At 36.8% G+C, this 26,255-nt stretch overlaps 2 non-coding genes across 2 annotated transcripts; one reads left to right on the plus strand and one right to left on the minus strand.

Moving 5' to 3' along the window:
- Nucleotides 1-627: 627 nt before the first annotated feature.
- LOC112761809 (small nucleolar RNA R71) lies at nt 628-735 on the plus strand. The gene has a single exon (XR_003182185.1). It is a non-coding gene; the product is annotated as a small nucleolar RNA R71 (small nucleolar RNA).
- A 16,049-nt stretch (nt 736-16,784) lies between these two features.
- On the minus strand, nt 16,785-16,892 carry LOC112761422 (small nucleolar RNA R71). The gene has a single exon (XR_003181815.1). It is a non-coding gene; the product is annotated as a small nucleolar RNA R71 (small nucleolar RNA).
- Nucleotides 16,893-26,255: the final 9,363 nt, after the last annotated feature.

The raw sequence follows: 26,255 nt of genomic DNA on the forward strand, positions 1-26,255 counted from the left end.
TGTTTCATTCATGAAACTTACAGTGGCCTTGGACAGATCAGAGACTAAGTTTGCTAAATTAGAGGTATTTTGTTCAGAGTTCTCTGTCTATTGCTGAGTGGATGATGGAAAGGGTTTACTATTGTTAAACCTATTTCTTCCACCATTATTAAAGCCTTGTTGAGGCTTTTGATGATCCTTCCATGAGAGATTTGGGTGATTTCTCCATGAGGGATTATAGGTGTTTCCATATGGTTCACCCATGTAATTCACCTCTGCTATTGCAGGGTTCTCAGGATCATAAGCTTCTTCTTCAGAAGATGCCTCTTGAGTACTGTTGGATGCAGCTTGCATTCCATTCAGACTTTGAGAAATCATATTGACTTGCCGAGTCAATATTTTATTCTGAGCCAATATGGCATTCAGAGTATTAATCTCAAGAACTCCCTTCTTCTAAGGTGTCCCATTACTTACAGGATTCCTCTCAGAAGTGTACATGAACTGGTTATTAGCAACCATATCAATGAGTTCTTGAGCTTCTGCAGGCGTTTTCTTTAGGTGAATGGATCCACCTGCAAAAGTATCCAATGACATCTTAGATAACTCAGACAGACCATCATAGAATATATCTAGGATGATCCATTCTGAAAGCATGTCAGAAGGACACTTTTTGGTCAGTCCTTTGTATCTCTCCCAAGCTTTATAGAGGGATTTACCTTCTTTCTGTCTGAAGGTTTGAACATCCACTCTAAGCTTACTTAGCTTTTGAGGAGGAAAGAACTTGGCTAAGAAAGCCTTGACCAGCTTATCCCAAGAGTTCAGGCTATCCTTAGGTTGAGAGTCCAACCATACTCTAGCTCTGTCTCTTACAGCAAAAGGGAAAAGCATGAGCCTGTAGACTTCAGGATCTACTCCATTAATCTTAACAGTATCACATATCTGCAAGAATTCAGTTAAGAACTGAAAGGGATCTTCAGATGGAAGTCCATGAAACTTGCAGTTCTGCTGCATCAGAGAAACTAATTGAGGTTTCAGCTCAAAATTGTTTGCTCCAATGGTAGGGATGGAGATGCTTCTTCCATGTAAATTGGAATTAGGTGCAGTAAAGTCACCAAGTATCCTTCTTGCATTATTATTATTTTCGGCTGCCATCTCCTCTTCCTGTTCGAAAATTTCTGAAAGGTGCTTGCTGGATTGTTGTAATTTAGCTTCTCTTAGTTTCCTCTTCCGAGTCCTTTTAGGTTCTGGATCTGCTTCAACAAGAATGTTCTTGTCTTTGCTCCTGCTCATATGAAAAAGAAGGAAACAGAAAAATAATAATAGGGATCCTTTTTACCACAGGTATAGAGGTTCCCCTGTGTGAGTAGAAGAAGAAAAGAATGTAGTGTAAAGAAAGAAACACAAGGGTAAGGAGAGCAGAAATGTGGGAGAATTTTCGAAAATAGTTTTTGAAAAAGGTTAGTAATTTTTTGAAAATCAAAAATTAAAATAATTAGTTAATTAAAAAGAAATTTTGAAAAAGAGGGAAGATATTTTCGAAAATTAGAGAGAGAGTTAGTTAGATAGTTTTGAAAAAGATAAGAAACAAACAAAAAGTTGGTTAGTTAGTTGAAACAAATTTTGAAAATCAATTTTTGAAAAGATAAGAAGATAATAAGTTAGAAAAGATATTTTAAAATCAGATTTTTGAAAAAGATATAATTTTGAAAAAGATAAGATAATAAGATATTTTTTTGAAAAGATATGATTGAAATTAGTTTTGAAAAAGATTTGATTTTTAAAATCACAATTAATGACTTGATTCACAAGAAATCACAAGATATGATTCTAGAACTTAAAGTTTGAATCTTTCTTAACAAGTAAGTAACAAACTTGAAATTTTTGAATCAAAACATTAATTGATGATGTTATTTTCGAAAATTATGTGATAAAGATAAGAAAAAGATTTTTGAAAAATATTTTTATAATTTTCGAAAATACTTAAGAAAAATGAAAAAGATTTGATTTTTGAAAAAGATAAGATTTTTAAATTGAAAATTTGATTTGACTCATAAGAAACAATTGAATTTTAAAAATTTTTGAAAAAGTCAAATCTAATTTTCGAAATTTATGAGTGAAAAAAGGGAGAGATATTTTTTTATTTTTGAATTTTTAATGATGAGAGAGAAAAATAATGAAAATGCTCAATGCATGCAGATTTTAGATCAAAACAATGAATACATGCAAGAATGCTATGAATGTCAAGATGAACACCAAGAACACTTTGAAGATCATGATGAACATCAAGAACTTATTTTTGAAAATTTTATATGCAAAGAAAACATGCAAGACACCAAACTTAGAAATCTTTCATGTTTAGACTCTATGGATGCAAAAATGCACATGTAAAACAAGAAAAGATGCAAAACAAGAAAACATCAAGATCAAACAAGAGGACTTATCAAGAACAACTTGAAGATCATGAAGAACACTATGAATGCATGATTTTTTTTCGAAAAATGCAGGATGAACATGGAATTGACACCAAACTTAAAAATTGACTCAAGACTCAAACAAGAAACACAAAATATTTTTTATTTTTATGATTTTATGATTTTTTTGGATTTTTATTTATATTTTTCGAAAATTAGTGTGAAAAAGAAAAATAAGGATTCCAAAATTTTTAAGAAGAATTCTAGGAATCTTTCAATATTATCCTAAAGCTCCAATCCAAGGGTTAGACATGGCTTAATAGCCAGTCAAGCTTTAGCATGAATATGCGAGTAATTCATTCAATTTTAGGCAAAAACCTCAGTCCAAAAGAATTTAGACATGGCTTTATAGCCAGCCATGCTTCAACATGCTTCATGAAATACTAGAATTCATTCTTAAAAATTCTGAAGAAAAATATATTTTTGAAAAGAATTTTTATTTTTTTTTCGAAAACAGATGAGAAATTTTTTTGAAAGATTTTTGAAAAATTTTTTGAAAAGAAAACAAAAAGAAAATTACCTAATCTGAGCAACAAGATGAACCGTCAGTTGTTCAAACTCGAACAATCCCCGGCAACGGCACCAAAAACTTGGTGCACGAAATTGTGATCTCAGGCAACGGTGCCAAAAACTCTGTGCGCACATCTTAATAAATTGTTTTTCATTCACAACTTCGATACAACTAACCAGCAAGTGCACTGGAAGTAATAAACCTTACGTGAGTAAGGGTCGATCCCACGGAGATTGTTGGTATGAAGCAAGCTATGGTCACCTTGTAGATCTCAGTCAGGCGGATATAAAATTGATTATGGAGTTTTCGAAAATAAATAATAAAATAAACAGAAAATAAGGATAAAAATACTTATGTAAATCATTGATGAGAATTTCAGATAAGCGTATGGAGATGCTTTGTACCTCTGAACTTCTGCTTTCCTGCTGTCTTCATCCAATCAATCCTACTCCGTTCCATGGCTGGCTTTATGTAAGGACATCACCGTTGTCAATGGCTACTTTTTATCCTCTCTGAAAAATGGTCCGATGCGTTGTCACTGCATGGCTAATCGTCTGGAGGCATCACCCTTGTCAATGGCTGCATCCCATCCTCTTGTGAAAATGGTCCAAATGCTCTGTCACAGCACGGCTAATCATCTGAGGTTCTCGATCATACTGGAATAGGATTCACCCTCCTTTTGCGTCTGTCACTACGCCCAGCACTCGTGAGTTTGAAGTTCGTCACAGTCATTCAATCCTAGAGTCCTACTCGGAATACCACAGACAAGGTTTAGACTTTCTGGATTCTCATGAATACCGCCATCAATCTAGCTTATACCACGAAGACTCTGATTAAGAGATTCAAGAGATACTCATTCAATCTAAGGTAGAACGGAAGTGGTTGTCAGGCACGCGTTCATAGGGAATGATGATGATTGTCACGTTCATCACATTCATGTTGAAGTGCGAATGAATATCTTAGAAGCGGAATAAGTTGAGTTGAATAGAAAAATAGAAGTACTTTGCATTAATCTTTAAGGAATAGCAGAGCTCCACACCTTAATCTATGGAGTGCAGAAACTCTACCGTATGAAAATACATAAGTGAATAAAGGGTAATCATGGCCGAGTGGCCAGCCTCCCATGGAGGTCTAGAGATCTAAATATGATCAAAAGATGTCTAATATAATAGTAAAAAGTCCTATTTATACTAAACTAGTTACTAGGGTTTACAGAAGTAAGTAATTGATGCATAAATCCACTTCCGGGGCCCACTTGGTGTGTGCTTGGGCTGAGCTTGAATGTTACACATGTAGAGGTCAATCTTGGAGTTGAACGCCAGTTTGTAACGTATTTCTGGTGTTCAACTCTTGCTTGTGACGTGTTTCTGGCGTTTAACTCCAGACAGCAGCGTAGAACTGGCGTTCAACGCCCTTTTACATCATCTAAACTCGGCCAAAGTATGGACTATTATATATTGCTGGAAAGCCCTAGATGTCTACTTTCCAACGCAATTAAAAGCGTGCCATTTTGAGTTCTGTAGCTCCAGAAAATCCACTTTGAGTGCAGGGAGGTCAGAATCCAACAGCATCAGCAGTCCTTCTTCAACCTCTGAATCTGATTTTTGCCCAAGTCCCTCAATTTCAGCCAGAAAATACCTAAAATCACAGAAAAACACACAAACTCATAGTAAAGTCCAGAAATGTGAATTTAACATAAAAACTAATGAAAACATCCCTAAAAGTAACTAGATTCTACTAAAAATATACTAAAAACAATGCCAAAAAGCGTATAAATTATCCGCTCATCAGTTCTCAGCATGGTAAAGGTGCCACGAATATAATATATAAAATCTTGGGAATGTCAGAGGCAATCCTAGAACACCAACACTCAGTTATAATGCTTAGATTCTACACAGAAGCCATAAAAAGGTAGGTGTCCTACAGAATTCAAGACTTATCTACTTAACCTTAACCTTATCGCCAACCCATTCCACCTTTCCTCCGCTCCTCCATCACCAGTGGTTTAGCAGAGACAGACAACCAAACAGTTTCAAGCACAAATAAAAAACAGGTAGTGCAGGTAGCAAATATAACAATTAGCATATTATATATTCAGTTAAGCAATCCCAAGTAATGCAAAGCAGACAAAGCAAATAGAATTCACATGATGTATGCCTGTCCTATGGCTGATGAGGCTCATCTGTCAGTTATCCAACCAACCCGACAAGTCCGAAAACCTTAGACTGTCCCTCGTCGTGCATTCTCATGAGTCTATGCATAGATTTTCTCATTCATTCATAATTCATATATTCATTCATTCTTTTATATCTCACTCAATGGGGGATATCCATTCCCGGGAATTTATACATGCCCGGTCAACCTTACGACGTAGGGTCAACAGAGTATTGAGTTTCAACCTGGAATGCGTGGTGGCAACTAACGGTTCTGTTATCCAGAAAAACTCGTATCTCAGATATCATCAAATTCATAGGCTGCATAATATTCAAACCATTCACATTCATCATATAATCATTCATCTTAGCCATAGCAACATATATTCATTTAGCTTTCACATTATTCTCTTATAATTCATCACGTTTACCCTTTTCTTCATCCCCAAGTTACCTCAATTTCCTAGCTTCAACTAATTACTAAACTTACTAATAAGATCTAGGGTCAAAAGGATAAAAATAGAGGTTTAGAGGTTTGAAACCATGTATGAATCATAAAAATACAAGTGCTGGAAAAAACAGAGTGTGTGCGAACGCACACAGGTGTGTGTGCACAATTTGTGAAAGGCAGAGCGTGTGCGTGAGCATGAATGTGTGTGTGTGATTTCTTACAATAATTGTTGTTAGATTTTATTGTTGTTATCCATTTACTATGCTTTTCTTTAGTGCCTTCCAAGTATTTGATGAAATGCTTGGTTGGATTTTAGTGTAGATTTTGTTCCTCTTGGCTTTGGTAGAGTAATTAGTGACGCTTGAGTTATCTAATTCCTTTGTTGATTGATAATTAGAAGTTGCTAATTGATTTGGATACCACTAACGCTAGTCTTTCTCTTGGGAGTTGGCTAGGACTTGTGGAATCAAGTTGATTCATCCACTTGACTTTCCTCCATGATTAGAGGTTAACTAAGTGGTAGCAATGGACAATTTTGGTCACAATGGAGGAGGATAACTAGGATAGAACTTCTAGTTCTCATACCTTGTCAAGAGCCTCTTTTAGTTGTTAGTTTATTTTCATTGCCATTTACATTTCATGTCTAATATCTCAAAAACCCCAAACATAGCTCCATAACCAATAACAAGGCACTTTATTGCAATTCCTAGGGAGAACGACCCGAGATTTAAATACTTCGGTTTATAGATTTTAGGGGTTTGTACTTGTGACAAACAAATTTTTGTATGAAAGGACTATTGTTGGTTTAGAAACTATACTTGCAACGAGATTTCATTTGTGAATTCTAGATCACACAAAAGTCCTTCTCATCAAAATGGCGCCGTTTCCGGGGAGTTGCAATGGTGTTATATTATTGGTTATTGTATATATGTGAATATTGTGAATAGCTTGATTTTTGGATTGCTTGTTAGTTTTTGCTAGTTTTAGGACTTTGTTTCATTATTTCTTGTTACCTTTTGTTTCTTATTTTCACTTTTCACTATGAATTCTCACTTTGGCTATGAGTGTGATTACAACTATGTTGTAGATAATGGGAGCTTCAATGAAGATGTGCATCAAGGATGGGATACTCAAAGATGGGGGGAGCCATATACATATGATCTATCCTCTTGGCAACAACCCCCACCAATGCACTATGAACAAGAGCCATTCTATGATGCATATCAATCCAATGGCTATGGTGAGTATCCTTGTGACTTTCAAGAACCACCACTATATGCCTATGAGCCATACCCTCAACATGACCCTCAACTATACTCACAAGCCACTTTTCACCAACCACCTTCATGTGACCCTAATCCATATCCAACCTACCAACAACCATATGAGCCATATGAACCACATATAGAGCCACCACCATCCCAACATTAATATTTTCAAGAGCCACCCACTCCATAGTATTACCAAGATAAACCACTTCCAATGTATAAAAATTTTCAACCACAAGATGAATACTACTTTCCACCACAACCTCCCATGAAAGAATATTCATGTCCATTGATCCAAGAGCCACATGATCCGAATCATATTATCCAAGAAGAACAAAAGTCACGGGATCATCTCAAGGAAACATTGGATCAACTTCAAGCAACCATGGAGCGTGTTGTGCAACAAGTGAAAAGAGTGGAAAGTAGTGAACCACCACAACTCTACCAAGAAGAACCACCTTCCTACTATGAATCCTTCCCCCAAATTGATGAACCCTTCCATCCACCCCAACCTCCAATGGATGACATCCTTGATGTTCTTGTTCAAGGACAAGAGGAGATGAAAAGGGATGTGCAACAATTCACGACCGCCTTGGATGAGGTGGTAAACCGGTTAGCATCCCAATGCTTGAACACTCAAGGAACTCCCGTGGCTAAATGTGGAGAAAAAAATGAAGAGCATAACATGAAGGAGAGATTGGTGGAGAATAAGAGAAGTTGCTTTGTATTGGAACAATTGAAGGAAGCTATAATTGTTGAAGAAGAGGAAGAATTGGTTGAAGACTTAGGAGATGCGGAGCCTCCATGGGAACATAGAATTGAAGAAAACCCCTCCAAGATGATTGAATTTGATGCTAAGGAGGAATGTGCACAACCTCCAAGGCATATTCCATATGAAGACTTGGATGGGATAGAGCAAGAAGTGAGTTCCCTTGGTGATGAAGATCAAGCATCAAACCTTAGTGGTGAAGAATCCTTTAAGCATGAAGAATCCTCTCCCGGTGAATTAGAAAGCAATATGGAGGTAAATTTTTCTCACTCTCCCAATTATGATTTGAGTAAGGGAAAAGGCTTATATAGAATTGATGAAAAAAGGATTGAAATTAAGAGATCTTGTGAAGAGGTGGAGACCCTTAGAAAAAGGAGGATGGGAATTGAATACGCTTTGTCAAGACCCTTAGGAGCTTCTTTGCCTAGGTTGCCATCTACTCCTACATTTGAGTGGGTAAAATTTATTTCTATTACCTTTATTATCCCACTCGAATATGGCTTGCTTGAAATGGATGGTCAACTTAGGATGCTTTGTGGGATGAAGCATAAAAGAAAGATGTTTCGTGGTTGGCGTTGCAAATCAAGGTTCATTATGGTTGATACATCAAACATGAGATATAAAGGTTGGATTCGTGCTCAATTAGATGGGTCTAGGAGGATTGTTGGGCACTTCATAGAGAATTCACCTTACTCACCACCCGGATGGACTAATAATGATGATCAACTTTAAGACGGGTGTGAAAATAAAGTGTGGGATCCCGGATCACAAGACGAGGATCAACTTTGGGAGCCCCAAGCTTGTGAAGAACTCAATCAACACTTGGTGCAACAAATAAGAAATCTTGGGGCACAATGGAGAGCCAAGCATTGGTGGGAGTTCCAAGGTGAATTCAAGCACAAGCCACCTTGATGAGGAGCTCCCCATAAGTCCAACTTAAGGACAATAAACAAAAGTGTTAGGTGGGAGACACCCCACCATGGTACACTCTTTCCACTCTCTTGAAGCTTTGATTAATAAGTGATTTGAGTTGCCATTGTAGGTAGTTTTCCTCTTCATGTAGTTTTATCTTAATATCTTGGTTGTTAGTTGCTTAAAGTGCAAGTTATGTTTGTTTGCACTTGAAATTTTTTGTTAATTTTGCATTTTAGTTGATCTTGAGTTGTAGGTAGTGTTAGGGAGATTTTAGCTGTTTATAGTATTTTTGAAAAAAAAAATTCAAGGACGCGTACGCACGCTGTGCGCGTGCGCGTCCATACGCATTATTCAGGCCCATACTTTTTTCAGAGAGTTGGGCCAATCTCGCGCAATAGCTGGGCCAATTGGACAACTGTGTGTATGCGTGCGCGCACTGTGTGCTTATTCATCGATGTCCTTATTTTGCATACGCGCGCGCCCGCGCACATGCCGCGTGCGCGCCGATTTGCTAAAGTGGTTCCCAGGCCAATGACCCGAGAGTTGTGCCAGCTCTGGGCCAGCACTATACCTTTGGCCCAACCTCACCCACGCGTACGCGCACCTGGCGCGTACACGCCCCTCGGCCAAAATGCACATCTACGTGTAAGCGTGCATGACGCGTCCGTGCCGGTAAAAAAAAAGAGTTTTTTTTCCTCCTCTTCTATTTTCTTTTGTTTATCGCATTCATATACTTCTCTTCTTTACATTTTTATTTTGTTTTTGTAGCCTGTTTTTACTTTATTTTTTTGAGTTTCTTATTTTAATAATGGTGTTGAATTCTTATATGCAATTGTTGAGAATTTCTTGCATTATTTTGGTGCCTCTTGACTTGTTTGATATTGTTGGGTGATGAAACTTTTAAATCAATGCTTAATCTTGTATGACTCTTGTGTCTTTGTGCATTGATATGAGCTCATATTGTCTTTCATGACCCACTCTTTCTTATTTAAACTTGATGCTCCATATGCTCTTCATACTTTGACTTTACTCTTGCATCAAGTATTAGTTGATATGCCCTTTTCCTATATTGCTTTCTCACTTACATGCGTAGCTAACATGTAGTGAGCACCCTACCCTTATTTGGCATTAGCCCCCGCCTATGTTCTCTTTGCTTTGATATCTTTGTTACAGGCTTAATTTTCTTCTTTTTTTTCTCTCTTTAGGTTGGCCACCGAGAAAGGAGGAAAAGGAAAAGCTTCGAGATGGGGCAACGAACAAGTCATCCGCACAACCTTTTGAAGAAGCTCATCAATTGGAGCAACCCATCCACCTTGCTCTTCTTTGTATGCACCGAGGACGGTGCAATCTTCAAGTGTGGGGAGGTCGTCCGACCGATCTCCGTGGGTAACAATTTCTTTTTTTTTCAACACCAAAGTTAGCTAGATGTTGCATTGCATGATAGGTTGTATGTTAGTTAGAATTTTTATATATTTTATCACTTCTTTTTATGCTAGAACTACTTGGTTAGGGTGATGATTTCTTTTCCAAGAAAATTGTTTTAGGGCACCCTACCAATTTGAAAACTTTTTGGTTGAACTTGCTTGAAAGAATTTATTTTGGAACATAGTTTTGAGCTAAGAACACAAGCTTGTGAGATTTGAGCCTAATGGCGTGGTTACATCTTATAACCACTTATTTTCCCTTCTTGTGTGCATTGTTCTCTTTCTATGATTGTGATCTTTGATTTGTTTGATTCTTTATGTCCATTATTTTGTTTATCCATGCATTTATATGATTGAGGCCATCATTTCATTTAGCTCACTTACCCAAATGGCCTTACCTTTTATCTTCCATTGTTAGCCAATTTGAGCCTATACTTAACCCACTTTGTTCATAATTTTAGCACATTACAAGTCTTAAAGTGAAAAACAATAAAAGTCCTTATTTAGATCTTTGATTAGCTTAGGCTAGTGTGTGTGTACCATTCAAGTGTGAGAATCTTGGGACATTGGGGGAATAAAAGGGTAGTTTTGTATTTTCATTGAAATTATTGGAAATTGGGTACATGCTCATGTATTGATAAAATGTATAGACTTTATGCATTGATGTTCTTGTATATAGTTTGAAAGAAAGAAAGAAAAAAATAAAAACGAGAAAAAGGGAAAAAAACATTATGGAAAAGAAAAGAAAAAATAGAAAAAGAAAGAAACAGAGAAAAAGAAAGAAATAAAAGGGGACAAAATGTCCCAAAGCAAAGCTCAATAAGGGTCAATGTGTAAGTGTTGTGAAATAAAAAGGAATACATGAGTATGTGAAAAAGTGAAAAAAAATGGGTAGTTAGGTTAACCTTGAAATTGTATAGGATGTCATAGGTTAGGTGGGAAGTTTAAGCTTATCAAAGATTCAAATTTCAAGCTCACTTGACCAAATATGCATCCTTACCTTGACCCTAGCCCCATTACAACCTAAAGAAAAGACCTCATGATACTTGTATGCATGCATGAAATATATGTTGATTGTTAGAAGAAAAACAAATCTTAAAAATCATGATTAGGAGAGAATTGAGAGAATCGACCCTACACACTTGAGCGACTAGAGTGCAAACACTTCCGGTGAGGGTTCGATGCTCAATTCCTTGATTCCCGGCTTTCATGAGCATTCTTCTTGCAAGTCTACTTGAACTTCATTTTGATATTTAAATTGGTAGGATTCATGAGTCGTCATGGGACCTTAGCCCTACTTGTGCATGTATGTCTTGGAAATTGATTTATTTTTAAACAAGTAGGTAGAATCATTTCGCATTTAGTTGCATTCATATAGATAGATGCATATAGTTTAGGTTGCATTTAGATTAGTTCACATTGAATAAATGTTAATACCCTTTGCTTTCTCTTGGTTTAAGCATGAGGGCATGCTTGGTTTAAGTGTGGGGAGGTTGATAAACCCCATTTGTAGGGTTTATCTTGTGATGAATTTAGAGCATTTTGATAACCTTTCCTCAAATTTATTCATGAAATAGCATGGTTTTATAACTTCTCCTTTAATTGTGCTTAAGAGTGAACACATGCTTTTTAGGACTTAGAATTGCTAAATTTAATTCACCTTGATTCCATTAGATGCCTTGATGTGTTTGTAAAGTGATTTCAGATTTGGGAGGCAAAGATTGGATCAAGGGAATGAAGAAAAAGCATGTATAAATGGAGAACTCATGAAGAAATGAAGGAATCGCAAAAGCTGTCAAGCTGACCTCTTCGCACTTAATCGGCCATAACTTGAGCTACAAAGGTCCAAATGATGTGGTTTTAGTTGCGTTGGAAAGCTAACATCCGGAGCTTCCAAACGATATAAGATTTGCCATAGTTTCTACACGTATGGTGATGCGTATGCACACTGTACACGCACGCGTCGTTGCTGCCATATGATCCACTTAAAGCAATACGTGGCCAGCAAATTCTAAAGCCTTGTGGGCCCAATCCAACTCATTTCTGATGCTATTTAAGCCAAGGATTGAAAGGGAATCAACATACTTTAGATACTTTCACACATTAGTTTAGTTTAGGTTAGTTTTAGAGAGAGAAGCTCTCACTTCTCTCTAGAATTAGAATTAGGATTAGGTTTAGTTCTTAGATCTAGGTTTTGATTCATGCTCTCTACTTCTTCTTCTTCTCAATTCTTTGTTGTTACATTTATGATTCCTCTATTCTTTTGTTGTAATCTCCTTTATGTTGTTTCTATGCTTTATTGTAGATCTACTTTTGTTCCTTCTCTTCTCTTTCAATTCAATTAGAGGTAATTCATAATAATTGTGTTCCTTTTGTGTGATCTAGAATTCACAAATGAAATCTCATTACAAGTATATTTTCTAAACCAACAATAGTCCTTTCATACAAAAATTTATTTGTCACAAGTACAAACCCCTAAAATCTATAAACCGAAGTATTTAAACCTCGGGTCGTTCTCCCTAGGAATTGCAATAAAGTGCCTTGTTATTGGTTATGGAGCTATGTTTGGGGTTTTTGAGATATTAGACATGAAATGTAAATGGCAATGAAAATAAACTAACAACTAAAAGAGGCTCTTGACAAGGTATGAGAACTTGAAGTCCTATCCTAGTTATCCTCCTCAATTGTGACCAAAATTGTCCATTGCTACCACTTAGTTAACCTCTAATCATAGAGGAAAGTCAAGTGGATGAATCAACTTGATTCCACAAGTCCTAGTGATGAGCGGATAATTTATACGCTTTTTGGCATTGTTTTTACATAGTTTTTAGTATGATTTAGTTAGTTTTTAGTATATTTTTATTAGTTTTTAAATAAAATTCACATTTCTGGACTTTACTATGAGTTTGTGTGTTTTTCTGTGATTTCAGATAATTTCTGGCTGAAATTGAGGGACTTGAGCAAAAATCATATTCAGAGGTTAAAGAAGGACTGCAGATGCTGTTGGATTCTGACCTCCCTGCACTCAAAGTGGATTTTCTGGAGGTACAGAAGTCCAAATGGCACGCTCTTAATTGCGTTGGAAAGTAGACAACCAGGGCTTTCCAGAAATATATAATAGTCCATGCTTTTCCCGAGTTTAGATGACGCAAACTGGCGTTCAACGCCAAATCTCTGCCCTATTCTGGAGTTAAACGCCAGAAACAGGTTAAAAATTGGCGTTTAACTCCAAGAAAGACCTCTGCACGTGAAAGCTTCAATGCTCATCCCAAGCACACACCAAGTGGGCCCGGAAGTGATTTTCTACATCAGTTACTCAATTCTGTAACCCTAGTAACTAGTTTAGGATAAATAGAACTCTTTACTATTGTACTAGGGGTCTTTTTTCCCTATTTTTGAATTCATATGCCATTTTGGGAGGGTGGCAATTCGGCCATGCCTAGACCTTGTTCTTATGTATTTTCAACGGTAGAGTTTCTACACACCATAGATTAAGGTGTGGAGCTCTGCTGTTCCTCATGAATTAATGCAAAGTACTACTATTTTTCTATTCAATTCAAGCCTATTTCTTCTCTAAGATATTCATTCGCACTCAAGAACATGATGAATGTGATGATTATGTGACGCTCATCATCATTCTCACTTATGAACGCGTGCCTGACAAATACTTCCGTTCTACATGCAAACAAGCTTGAATGTGTATCTCTTAGCCTTCTGATCATGAGATCAGAGTCTTCGTGGTATAGGCTAGAACTATTGGCGGCCATTCTTGAGGTCCGGAAAGTCTAAACCTTGTCTGTGGTATTCCGAGTAGGATCCGGGAAGGGATGGTTGTGACGAGCTTCAAACTCGCGAGTGCTGGGCGTAGTGACAGACGCAAAAGGATTACTGAATCTTATTCCAGTATGATCGAGAACCGACAGATGAATAGCCGTGCGGTGACAGCGCGTCTTGGACCATTTTCACTGAGAGGATGGGAAGTAGCCATTGACAACGGTGATGCCCTACACAAAGCTTGCCATAGAAAGGAGTGGGAATGATTGGATGAAGACAGCAGGAAAGCAGAGGTTCGGGAGGAACGAAAGCATCTCTATATGCTTATCTGAAATTCTCACCAATAAATTACATAAGTATCTCTATCTTTATTTTACGTGTTATTTATCTTTTAATTATTAAAACTCCATAACCATTTGAATTTGCCTGACTGAGATTTACAAGGTGACCATAGCTTGCTTCAAGCCGACAATCTCCGTGGGATCGACCCTTACTCACGTAAGGTTTATTACTTGGACGACCCAGTGCACTTGCTGGTTAGTTGTGCGAAGTTGTGACAAAGTGTATGAATTACGTTCGGAGCACCAAGTTTTTGGCGCCGTTGTTAAGGATCACAATTTCGTGCACCAAATTTTTGGCGCCGTTGCGGGGGATTGTTCGAGTTTGGACAACTGACGGTTCATCTTGTTGCTCAGATTAGGTAATTTTATTTTAATTTTAAGTTTTTGTTTTTATTCTTTTTATTTTCGAAAATTTTTCAAAAAAAATTTATTCTATGTTCTTCTGAATTTTTAAGAAGGAATTCTAGAGTTTCATGAAACACGTTGAAGCCTAGCTGGCTGTAAAGCCATGTCTAACTCTTTTGGACTGAGGCTTCCACTCATCAGCACAGAAGCAAGTTGAATGAAGTATCAGCTGTTGTATGTCTGATTGGTATCTGCTGAAGCTTGGCTGGCCATTGGCCATGTCTAGTGTTTTGGACCGGAGCTTTCACTGAAAGCTTGGCTGGCTAGTAAGCCATGTCTAATTCCTGAACTGGAGCTTTAGACTAACATTGCAAGATTCCTGGAATTCCTATTAAAAATTTTTGAAATCCTTATTTTGCTTTTTCCAAATAATTTTCGAAAAATACCAAAAATTTAATAAAATCATAAAAGTAAAAAAAATAATTTGATGTTTCTTGTTTAAGTCTTGTGTCAGTTTTTAAGTTTGGTGTCAATTGCATGTTTATCTCTTTCTTGCATTTTTCGAAAATCCATGCATTGCATTTTTCATGATCTTCAAGTTGTTCTTGGTACGTCTTCTTGTTTGATCTTCATATTTTCTTGTTTTGTGTCTTTTCTTGTTTCTCACATGCATTTTTGAATTATTAATGTCTCAACATTAAAAATTTTTAAGTTGGTGTCTTGCATGTTTTTCTTTTCTTAAAAATTTTTCAAAAAAAAAATATTCTTGATGCTCATCTTGACATTCAAAGTGTTCTTGGTGTTCATCTTGACACTTATAGTGTTCTTGCATGCATCCTTTATTTTAATCCAAAAATTTTTATGTTTTGCATCAATTTTATGTTTTTCTCTTTCTTCATTAAAATTCAAAAATAAAAAAAATATCTTTTCCATTTTCTCTCATAATTTTCAAAAAATTGAGTTGACTTTTTCAAAAATTTTTAAAATTCAATTGTTTCTTATGAGTCAAATCAAATTTTCAAATTGGAAATCTTATCCTTTTCAAAATCTTTCTTTCAAAAATAAAATCTTTTTCATTTTTCTTTCATAATTTCGAAAATTTCAAATTGATTTTCAAAAATCTTTTTCTTATCTCTATTTCATATTTTCGAAATTAATGCTAACAATTAATGTGATTGATTCAAAAATATTAAGTTTGTTACTTGCCTAGTAAGAAAGATTCAATCTTTGAATTTCAAAATCATATCTTTTTGTTTCTTGTTAGTCAAGTAATCAACTTTAATTTTCAAAATCAAATCTTTTTAAATTTCTTTTTCAAATATTTTTCAAAATAAATTTCAATCACATCTTTTTCAAAATTAATTTCAAAATCTTTTCTAACTTCTTATCTTTTCAAAATTTGATTTTCAAATCTTTTTCAATTAACCACTTAACTTTTTGTTTGATTCTTATCTTTTTCAAAACTACCTAACTAACTCTCTCTCTCTAATTTTTGAAAATCCCTTCCCTCTTTTTCAAAATTCAATTTTAATTAACTAATTATTATAAATTTTAATTTTAATTTTATTTCTTTTCTTATTTTCGAATTTCAACTTTAATTTTAAATTAAAAACAAAAAAATATTTTTATTTTACTTAATTTTCGAATTCTTCCCTCTCTCATCTCCTTCTAATTATTTATTCATCTACTAACACTGCTCTTCCACCCAAGAATTCGAACCCACTCTTCCCCTCTGTGTTTGGATTCTTATCTTTTCCTTCCTCTATTCTTCTCTTCTTATACTTAAATGAGGAATCTCTATACTGTAACATAGAGGATTCCATATTTTATTTTCTGTTTTCTTCTTTTTCATATGAGCAGGAACAAGGATAAGAACATTCTTGTTGAAGCTGATCCTGAACCTGAAAGGACTCTGAAGAGGAGGCTAAGGGAAGCTAAAGCACAACTCTCTCGAGAAAATCTGACAGAAATTTTCGAAAAAGAAGGAGACATGGCTGAAAATAATAACAATGCAAGGAAGATGCTTGGTGACTTTACTGCACCAAATTCCAATTTACATGGAAGAAGCATCTCAATCAGTGCCATTGGAGCAAACAATTTTGAGCTAAAGCCTCAATTAGTTTCTCTGATGCAACAGAACTGCAAGTTTCATGGACTTCCATAAGAAGATCCTTTTCAATTCTTAACTGAATTCTTGCAGATTTGTGATACTGTTAAGACCAATGGGGTTGACTCCGAGGTCTACAGGCTTATGCTTTTCCCGTTTGCCGTAAGAGACAGAGCTAGAATATGGTTGGACTCTCAACCTAAGAATAGCCTGAACTCTTGGGATAAGTTGGTCACGGCTTTCTTAGCCAAGTTCTTTCCTCCTCAAAAGCTTAGCAAGCTTAGAGCGGATGTTCAAACCTTCAAACAGAAAGAAGGTGAATCCCTCTATGAAGCTTGGGAGAGATAAAAGCAACTGACTAAAAAGTGTCCTTCTGACATGCTTTCAGAATGGACCATCCTGGATATATTCTATGATGGTCTGTCTGAATTATCAAAGATGTCATTGGACCATTTTGCAGGTGGATCCATTCACCTAAAGAAAACTCCTGCAGAAGCTCAAGAACTCATTGACATGGTTGCAAATAACCAGTTCATGTACACTTCTGAAAGGAATCCTGTGAGTAATGGGACGCCTCAGAAGAAGGGAGTTCTTAAAATTAATGCTCTGAATGCCATATTGGCTCAGAATAAAATATTGACTCAGCAAGTCAATATGATTTCTCAGAGTCTGAATGGATTGCAAGCTGCATCCAACAGTACTCAAGAGGCATCTTCTGAAGAAGAAGCTTATGATCCTGAGAACCCTGCAATAGCAGAGGTGAATTACATGGGGAAACCCTATGGAAACACCTATAATCCCTCATGGAGAAATCATCCAAATTTCTCATGGAAGGATCAACAAAAGCCTCAACAAGGCTTTAATAATGATGGAAGAAACAGGTTTAGCAATAGCAAGCCTTTTCCATCATCCACTCAGCAATAGACAGAGAATTCTGAGCAAAATCTATCTAGCTTAGCAAATATAGTCTCTGATCTATCTAAGGCCACTTTAAGTTTCATGAATGAAACAAGGTCCTCCATTAGAAATTTGGAGGCATAAGTGGGCCAGCTGAGTAAAAGAGTCACTGAAACTCCTCCTAGTACTCTCCTAGGCAATACAGAAGAGAACCCAAAAAGAGAGTGCAAGGCCATAACCTTACATGGTGTGGCCGAACCCAGAGAGGAGGAGAAGGACGTAAATCCTAGTGAGGAAGACCTCCTGGGACGTTCAGTGACCAATAAGAAGTTTCCCTTTGAGGAACCAAAGGAATCTGAGGCTCATCTAGAGACCATGGAGATTCCATTGAACCTCCTTCTGCCCTTCATGAGCTCTGATGAGTATTCATCCTCTGAAGAGGATGAAGACATTACTGAAGAGCAAGTTGCTAAGTACCTTGGTGCAATCATGAAGCTGAATGCCAAATTATTTGGTAATGAGACTTGGGAAGATGAACCTCCCTTGCTCACCAATGAACTAAATGCATTGGATAGGCAGAAATTACCTCAAAAGAAATAGGATCCTGGTAAATTCCTAATTCCCTGTAACATAGGCACCATGACCTTTGAGAAGGCTCTGTGTGACCTGGGGTCAGGAATAAACTTAATGCCACTCTCTGTAATGGAGAAACTTGGGATCTTTGAGGTGCAAGCTGCCAGAATCTCATTAGAGATGGCAGACAACTCAAGAAAACAGGCTTATGGACTAGTAGAGGACGTGCTAGTAAAGGTTGAAGGCCTTTACATCCCTGCTGATTTCATAATCCTAGACACTGGGAAGGATGAGGATTAATCCATCTTCCTTGGAAGACCCTTCCTAGCCACAGCAAGAGCTATGATTGATGTGGACAGAGGAGAGTTGGTCCTCCAACTGAATGAGGATTATCTTGTGTTTAAGACTCAAGGATCTCCTTCTGTAAACATGGAGAGGAAGCATAAAAAGCTTCTCTCACTGCAGAGTCAACCAAAGCCCCCACAGTCAAACTCTAAGTTTGGTGTTGAACCCCCACAGTCAAACTCTAAGTTTGGTGTTGGGAGGTCCCAACCTTGCTCTGATTATCTGTGAGGCTCTATGAGAGCTCACTGTCAAGCTATTGACATTAAAGAAGCGCTTGTTGGGAGGCAACTCAATGTTATTTAATTATATCTATTTTATTTTTATTTTATATTTTTTTTAGGTTGATGATCATGTGGAGTCACAAAAACTACTGAAAAATCAAAAACAAAATGAAAAACAGCTTTAAAAACAGCTCACCCTGGAGGAAGAACTTACTGGCGTTTAACGCCAGAAAGAAGCATCAAGCTGGCGTTAGACGCCAGAAACAAGCACCAGACTGGCATTTAACGCCAGAACAGAGCATGGAAGTGGCGTTAAATGCCAGAAACAGGCAACATTTGGGCATTTAACGCCAAAAACAGGCAGCAAGCTGGCGTTTAACGCCAGACATGTATGTTAAGGGCGTTTTACACACCTAATTGGAGCATGGATGTTAAGTCCTTGACCCCACAGGATCCCTACCTACCTTCTTCTCTCCTTTTCACATCTTCTTCATATCACTCTTCCCCATCACCTCTTCACCACTCACATCCATCATCTCTTCCCCAAAAACCCCCACCTACCTCCAAAATTCAAACTCTTTTCCCTCCCAAACCCAACCCTAATGGCCGAACCCTAAACCTTCCCCCACTCCTATATAAACCGCTCACTCCTTCTTCATTTTCACACAACACAACCCTCTCTTCTCACCCACACATGGCCGAACCACTCACCTCCCTCCATCTCCTCCATTTTCTTCTTCTTCTACTACCTTCTTCCTTCTTTTGCTCGAGGACGAGCAAACCTTTTAAGTTTGGTGTGGTAAAAGCATTGCTTTTTTGTTTTTCCATAACCATTAATGGCACCTAAGGCCAGAGAAACCTCAAGAAAGAGGAAAGGGAAGGCAATTGCTTCCACCTCTGAGTCATGGGAGATGGAGAGATTCATCTCAAAGGTCCATCAAGACCACTTCTATGAAGTTGTGGCCAGGAGACATCCTCATTGAAGAAGACAAGCCCATCACTAAGAAGAGGATAGAGCAAACAAGAGATCATGGACCTCAACAAGAGCATGAGGAAATTCCTTACCATGAAATCCCTGAGATGCCTCAGGGGATGCACTTTCCTCCACAAAACTATTGGGAGCAAATCAACACCTCCCTAGGAGAATTAAGCTCCAACATGGGACAACTAAGGATGGAGCACCAAGAGCAATCCATCATCCTCCATGAGATTAGAGAAGATCAAAGAGCTATAAGGGAGGAGCAACAAAGACAAGAAAGAGACATAGAGGATCTCAAGAGTACCATTGGTTCTTCAAGAAGAGGAAGACGTCACCCTCACTAAGGTGGACACATTCCTTAATCTCCTTGTTCTTATTTTCTGTTTTTCGTTTACTATGCTCTATGTTTATGTTTGTGTCTTATTATATGATCATTAGTATTTAAGTGTCTATGCCTTAAAGTTATGAATGTCCTATAAATACATCACCTCTCTTAAATTAAAAATATTTTAATTACAAAAAAACAAGAAGTACATGGTTTCGAATTCATCCTTGAAACTAGTTTAATTATTTTGATGTGGTGACAATACTTTTTGTTTTCTGAATGAATGCTTGAACAGAGCATATGTCTTTTGATATTGTGGTTTATGAATGTTAAATATGTTGGCTCTTGTAAGAATGATGAAAAAGGAGAAATGTTATTTGATGATCTGAAAAATCATAAAAATGATTCTTGAAGCAAGAAAAAGCAGTGAAGAACAAAGCTTGTAGAAAAGAAAAGAAAAATGGCAAAAAAAAAAGAAGAAAAAGAAAAAGCAAGCAGAAAAAGCCAAAAGCTCTTTAAACCAAAAGGCAAAAGCAAAAAGCCAATAGCCCTTAAAACCAAAAGGCAAGGGTAATAAAAAGGATCCAAGGCTTTGAGCATCAGTGGATAGGAGGGCCTAAAGGAATAAAATCCTGGCCTAAGCGGCTAAACCAAGCTGTCCCTAACCATGTGCTTGTGGCGTGAAGGTGTCAAGTGAAAACTTGAGACTGAGCGGTTAAAGTCGAGATCCAAAGCAAAAGAAGAGTGTGCTTAAAAACCCTGGACACCTCTAATTGGGGACTTTAGCAAAGCTGAGTCACAATCTGAAAAGGTTCACCCAGTTATGTGTCTGTGGCATTTATGTATCCGGTGGTAATACTGGAAAATAAAGTGCTTAGGGCCACGGCCAAGACTCATAAAGTAGCTGTGTTCAAGAATCAACATACTGAACTAGGAAAATCAATAACACTATCTGAATTCTAAGTTCCTATAGATGCCAATCATTCTGAACTTCAATGGATAAAGTGAGATGCCAAAACTATTCAAGAGGCAAAAAGCTACTAGTCCCGCTCATCTGATTGGAGCTAAGTTTCATTGATATTTTTGAATTTTATAGTATATTCTCTTCTTTTTATCCTATTTGATTTTCAGTTGCATGGGGACATGCAACAATTTAAGTTTGGTGTTGTGATGAGCGGATAATTTATACGCTTTTTGGCATTGTTTTTACATAGTTTTTAGTATGATTTAGTTAGTTTTTGGTATATTTTTATTAGTTTTTAAATAAAATTCATATTTCTGGACTTTACTATGAGTTTTTGTGTTTTTCTGTAATTTCAGGTAATTTCTGGCTGAAATTGAGGGACTTGAACAAAAATCAGATTCAGAGGTTGAAGAAGGACTGCAGATGCTGTTGGATTCTGACCTCCCTGCACTCAAAGTGGATTTTCTGGAGCTACATAAGTCCAAATGGCGCGCTCTCAATTGCGTTAGAAGGTAGACATCTAGGGCTTTCCAGCAATATATAATAGTCCATGCTTTTCCCGAGTTTAGATGATGCAAACTGGCGTTCAACGCCAGCTCTCTGCCCTATTCTGGAGTTAAACGCCAGAAACAGGTTGCAAAGCAGAGTTAAACGCCAGAAACAGGTTACAAACTAGTGTTTAACTCCAAGAAAGACTTCTGCACGTGAAAGCTTCAATGCTCATCCCAAGCACACACCAAGTGGGCCCGGAAGTGATTTTCTGCATCAGTTACTCAATTTTGTAACCCTAGTATCTAGTTTAGGATAAATAGAACTCTTTACTATTGTACTAGGGGTCTTTTTTCCCTATTTTTGAATTCATATGCCATTTTGGGAGGCTGGCCATTCGGCCATGCCTAGACCTTGTTCTTATGTATTTTCAACGGTAGAGTTTCTACACACCATAGATTAAGGTGTGGAGCTCTGCTGTTCCTCATGAATTAATGCAAAGTATTACTTTTTTTCTATTCAATTCAAGCCTATTTCTTCTCTAAGATATTCATTCGCACTCAAGAACATGATGAATGTGATGATTATGTGACGCTCATCATCATTCTCACTTATGAACACGTGCCTGACAAACACTTCCGTTCTACATGCAAACAAGCTTGAATGTGTATCTCTTAGCCTTCTGATCGTGAGATCAAAGTCTTCGCGGTATAGGCTAGAACTATTGGCGGCCATTCTTGAGGTCCAGAAAGTCTAAACCTTGTCTGTTGTATTCCGAGTAGGATCCGGGAAGGGATGGCTGTGATGAGCTTCAAACTCGCGAGTGCTGGGCGTAGTGACAGACGCAAAAGGATTACTGAATCCTATTCCAGTATGATCGAGAACGGACAGATGAATAGTCGTGCGGTGACAGCGCATCTTGGACCATTTTCACTGAGAGGATGGGAAGTAGCCATTGACAACGGTGATGCCCTACACAAAGCTTGCCATAGAAAGGAGTGGGAATGATTGGATGAAGACAGCAGGAAAGCAGAGGTTCGGGAGGAACGAAAGCATCTCTATATGCTTATCTGAAATTCTCACCAATGAATTACATAAGTATCTCTATCTTTATTTTACGTGTTATTTATCTTTTAATTATTAAAACTCCATAACCATTTGAATCTGCCTGACTAAGATTTACAAGGTGACCATAGCTTGCTTCAAGCTGACAATCTCTGTGGGATCGACCCTTACTCATGTAAGGTTTATTACTTGGATGACCCAGTGCACTTGCTGGTTAGTTGTGCGATGTTGTGACAAAGTGTGTGAATTACGTTCCGAGCACCAAGTTTTTGGCGCCGTTGTTAAGGATCAGAATTTCATGCACCACCTAGCCAACTCCCAAGGGAAAGACTAGCGTTAGTGGTATCCAAATCAATTAGCAACTTCTAATTATCAATCAACAAAGGAATTAGATAACTCAAGCGTCACTAATTACTCTACCAAATCCAAGAGGAACAAAATCTACACTAAAATCCAACCAAGCATTTCATCAAACACTTGGAAGACACTAAAGAAAAGCATAGTAAATGGATAACAACAATAAAATCTAACAACAATTATTGTAAGAAATCAATAACAACAATCAAAAGGAACAAAATTATTATGAATTACCTCTAATTGAATTGAAAGAGAAGAGAAGGAACAAAAGTAGATCTACAATAAAGCATAGAAACAACATAAAGGAGATTACAACAAAAGAATAGAGTAATCATAAATGGATGGTAGATTTGACTGATTAGTGCTTATTGCAATGCTTGTATTTTGGTTAGTTTAGTAAGACAAATTTTTATATAAGAGTTATTACTTTTGATTTTCAACACTAAAAAATTTTATATTATATTTAATACTTTGTTTATGAGTTATATAATATTTTGTTTATAGATTGTGATTTTTTGTTATTGTAAAATTTTAATAAAAAAAAATGTTTAACACGACAAAAACGACAGTAAAAATTGTCTTTTTAAATGATAAAAAATGTCACTTTTACCTGGTAAAAATGGCGGTTTCAAACGCCATTTTAATCAATAAAAACTCTACTGTCGGAGTAAAAATGGGAGTTCAAAAATGTTATTTTAACCAACCAAAAATGTCGTTTTAACCTGGTAAAAACAACGGTTTTAAATACCATTTTAACTAACCAAAACGCCACTCTGTCAGGGTAAAAAATGGTGATTCAAAATTGCCGTTTTCCATTTTAACCAACCAAAAATGTCATTTTTACCTTAGAAATAATGGTGGCGGTTTTAATCACCGTTTTAAGTAATCAAAATATTAACTTAGACAATAATAAACTCAAAAAATTAACAATCATCCAAAATACCATCAACTCAAAACAAATCCTAAATTACACCCTACTTAACCTAATATTATTTAATTTCTAATTACACTAAATTAATATAACAAATCCTAATCACACACTTCATTAAAAGTTTTAGTCAATAATTTAATAAAATACCTAACAAAATCTTAAACAGAAAATCTAAAAAATACAAAAACTATAAGAAAATTACCTCTGATGGTAGATGCAGAATGGTGGAAGCATGGTGGTGACTGGAGGCAGCAATGAAACCTACAGTGGTGGAGTTAGGATTTAGTAATATAACAAATAACCAAAAGAAAAAATGAAAAACAACCTTACCTTGGCGCGATAGACCTCAGCCACGGTGATGACGACAACTTTCGATCAATGGCAAGGGACACCAACAGCGGTGGCACAACGGAGGCTTCCATGGAGATTCCAACAGCAGTGATGACGACGATCTACGATGACAATGTTGCTTACTGGTGGTGGCAACAACTCTAGGTGGTGGTGGCGCACCCTTTTTCATTGGACCAGGAGAGAGAGAGAGAGAGAGAGAGAGAGAGAGAGAGAGAGAGAGAGAGAGAGAGAGAGAGAGAGAGAGAAGAGTTTCGCGTTTAAATTTTATCCCAAATTTACCGTTGGATTTATCGACAGAAAAATCTGACGGTAAAGTGTTCGTGATTGCCTAAATGATGTGTTTCGCTAAATCTTGTTCATGGTAAATTTGGCGCTAAATTTAGTGACGGAAAATTTGACGGTAACTTATTCGAGGGACGAACTTTTTATTCTATCCGTCAGAAAATCTGCCACTAAATCCGATACTAACGTCCATCTTTAAATTCGACGGTACTCAACATTTTTTTTATAGCGAGAAAGAAAAAAGAAGGGTGAGGATTTCAGTGGGTTTTTTTTATTATGAAAGAAAAAATTTTGGAATAATAGTTGATTGTAATTAGCTGATACTGTAATTGGTTATTACTTTTTTTTTCCAAAGTCAAGTAGTATTCATTTCATAATCCAAGGAATACAAGAGGTCCATGTAGGACAAAAAAAGAGAACGGAAAACTCCCAATCAACTCCCGTGCTGAGTTATATCGCAACATAATAAAAGAAAGAATAAAAAGGGTATAATAAAAGGACAGAAGATCTAAAAGGGGCTTTAATCCCTAACGTTTCACTAAAAGAGAATTTGGGGAATAGTCACCACTTCCATCAACATTCTTCGAGAAATTTGGTCTGTCTCTTCCGGTGAAATTTCTTCATGTTCAAAGACCAAGGAGTTTCGAGCTCTCCAAATATTCTAGCACATAATTCCAATCAGGAGCAAGTTTTATTGGTTACCTCCACTCCATGATAGGTAAGCTTTCTTTCTCCTCCGGCACCGATAGAGTTTCTCTTCCTCTTCTCCTATCGTCACATCTGTAAATGGGCTTCTGAGCCATACTTCTTTTGCCTTATTGCAGGTGAATAAGCAGTGCATAGTCGATTCCTCTCCTATTTGACACCGGAGGCAAATCGCAGAAATTGATGAAATTCATCGCTGGAGATTCAACAGGACAAGAAGTCTTCCATGGAGGGCACGCCAGAGGAAGAATTTGATCTTCGGGGGTAATCTCATTTTCCACAAATCTTTCTAAATATCACTACATTGAGTTATAGGTAGACAGAACTCAATTGGTGGGTGGTGAAAATGGTAAGCCACTTGATATGCTGATGCTACTTCATAATTACCAGACTTGTGAAAAGCCCAGGATATTCGGTTCTCTCGGTCTTCAATATCAACTGAAAGAATATTTTGAGCAATTTTTAGAGAAAACAAACACTGTATTAATTGATTATTCCATTCCTTGTTTTCAGTTAGGAGTTCTTTTATCCAAGTCACATTTTGCCTTGTTGTTGCAGACTGCATAGGAGCACAATGAGAATAAGGAGATGGCAGCTATATATCTACATAAACACGGATACTTCCCCCTGACCCTACCTTCCAGAACAAGCCTTTCTCAAAAACTTTACGACCCTCTAGGACGCTTCTCTAACCCTTAATTGGTTATTACTTAACTAGCATAATTGTTTTGAGATTTATCTTTTATTTTCAACGCTTTTAAAAATGTTTTTCTCAAATATAAACTTAAGTCCTTTATAAAATCAAGATATGTATTTTGATGCTCGTAAATCCAAAAACTTGATGAATTTTTTAAACTTATTTCAAATTAAAAAAAATTCCAAGCTCAATTCATCTCATTCTTGTTCGTTTTCTAGCCATTTCAATTAGGATATTCACTTTACGAAAAGCCAAAAGGGATTATTAGTGGTGTAAATGGGTTATAATCTCATCATCAAAGATGGCACTACTTTCCTTAGTTGAGTTGACATTGTCGTGGCTTCCACTACTTTATACCATTCTAGGGAATGAAATGAGATGTATCATGATAATGATAACTATATATAACAATAACTTTTTGTTGTTAGGTATTTACCTTCTGTCTTTGCATTTTTATTCTATTTTATGACAAAAATTATGGTAGGGATCATATTCATTTGTATATCCATGATAGGAAAGTTTGTGAATAATTCGTTTTCCAGTTAAGAACGATTAACACACTCAAA

The sequence above is a fragment of the Arachis hypogaea genome, chromosome 16, assembly GCF_003086295.3.
Source record: "Arachis hypogaea cultivar Tifrunner chromosome 16, arahy.Tifrunner.gnm2.J5K5, whole genome shotgun sequence".
Taxonomy (NCBI): Eukaryota; Viridiplantae; Streptophyta; class Magnoliopsida; order Fabales; family Fabaceae; genus Arachis; species Arachis hypogaea.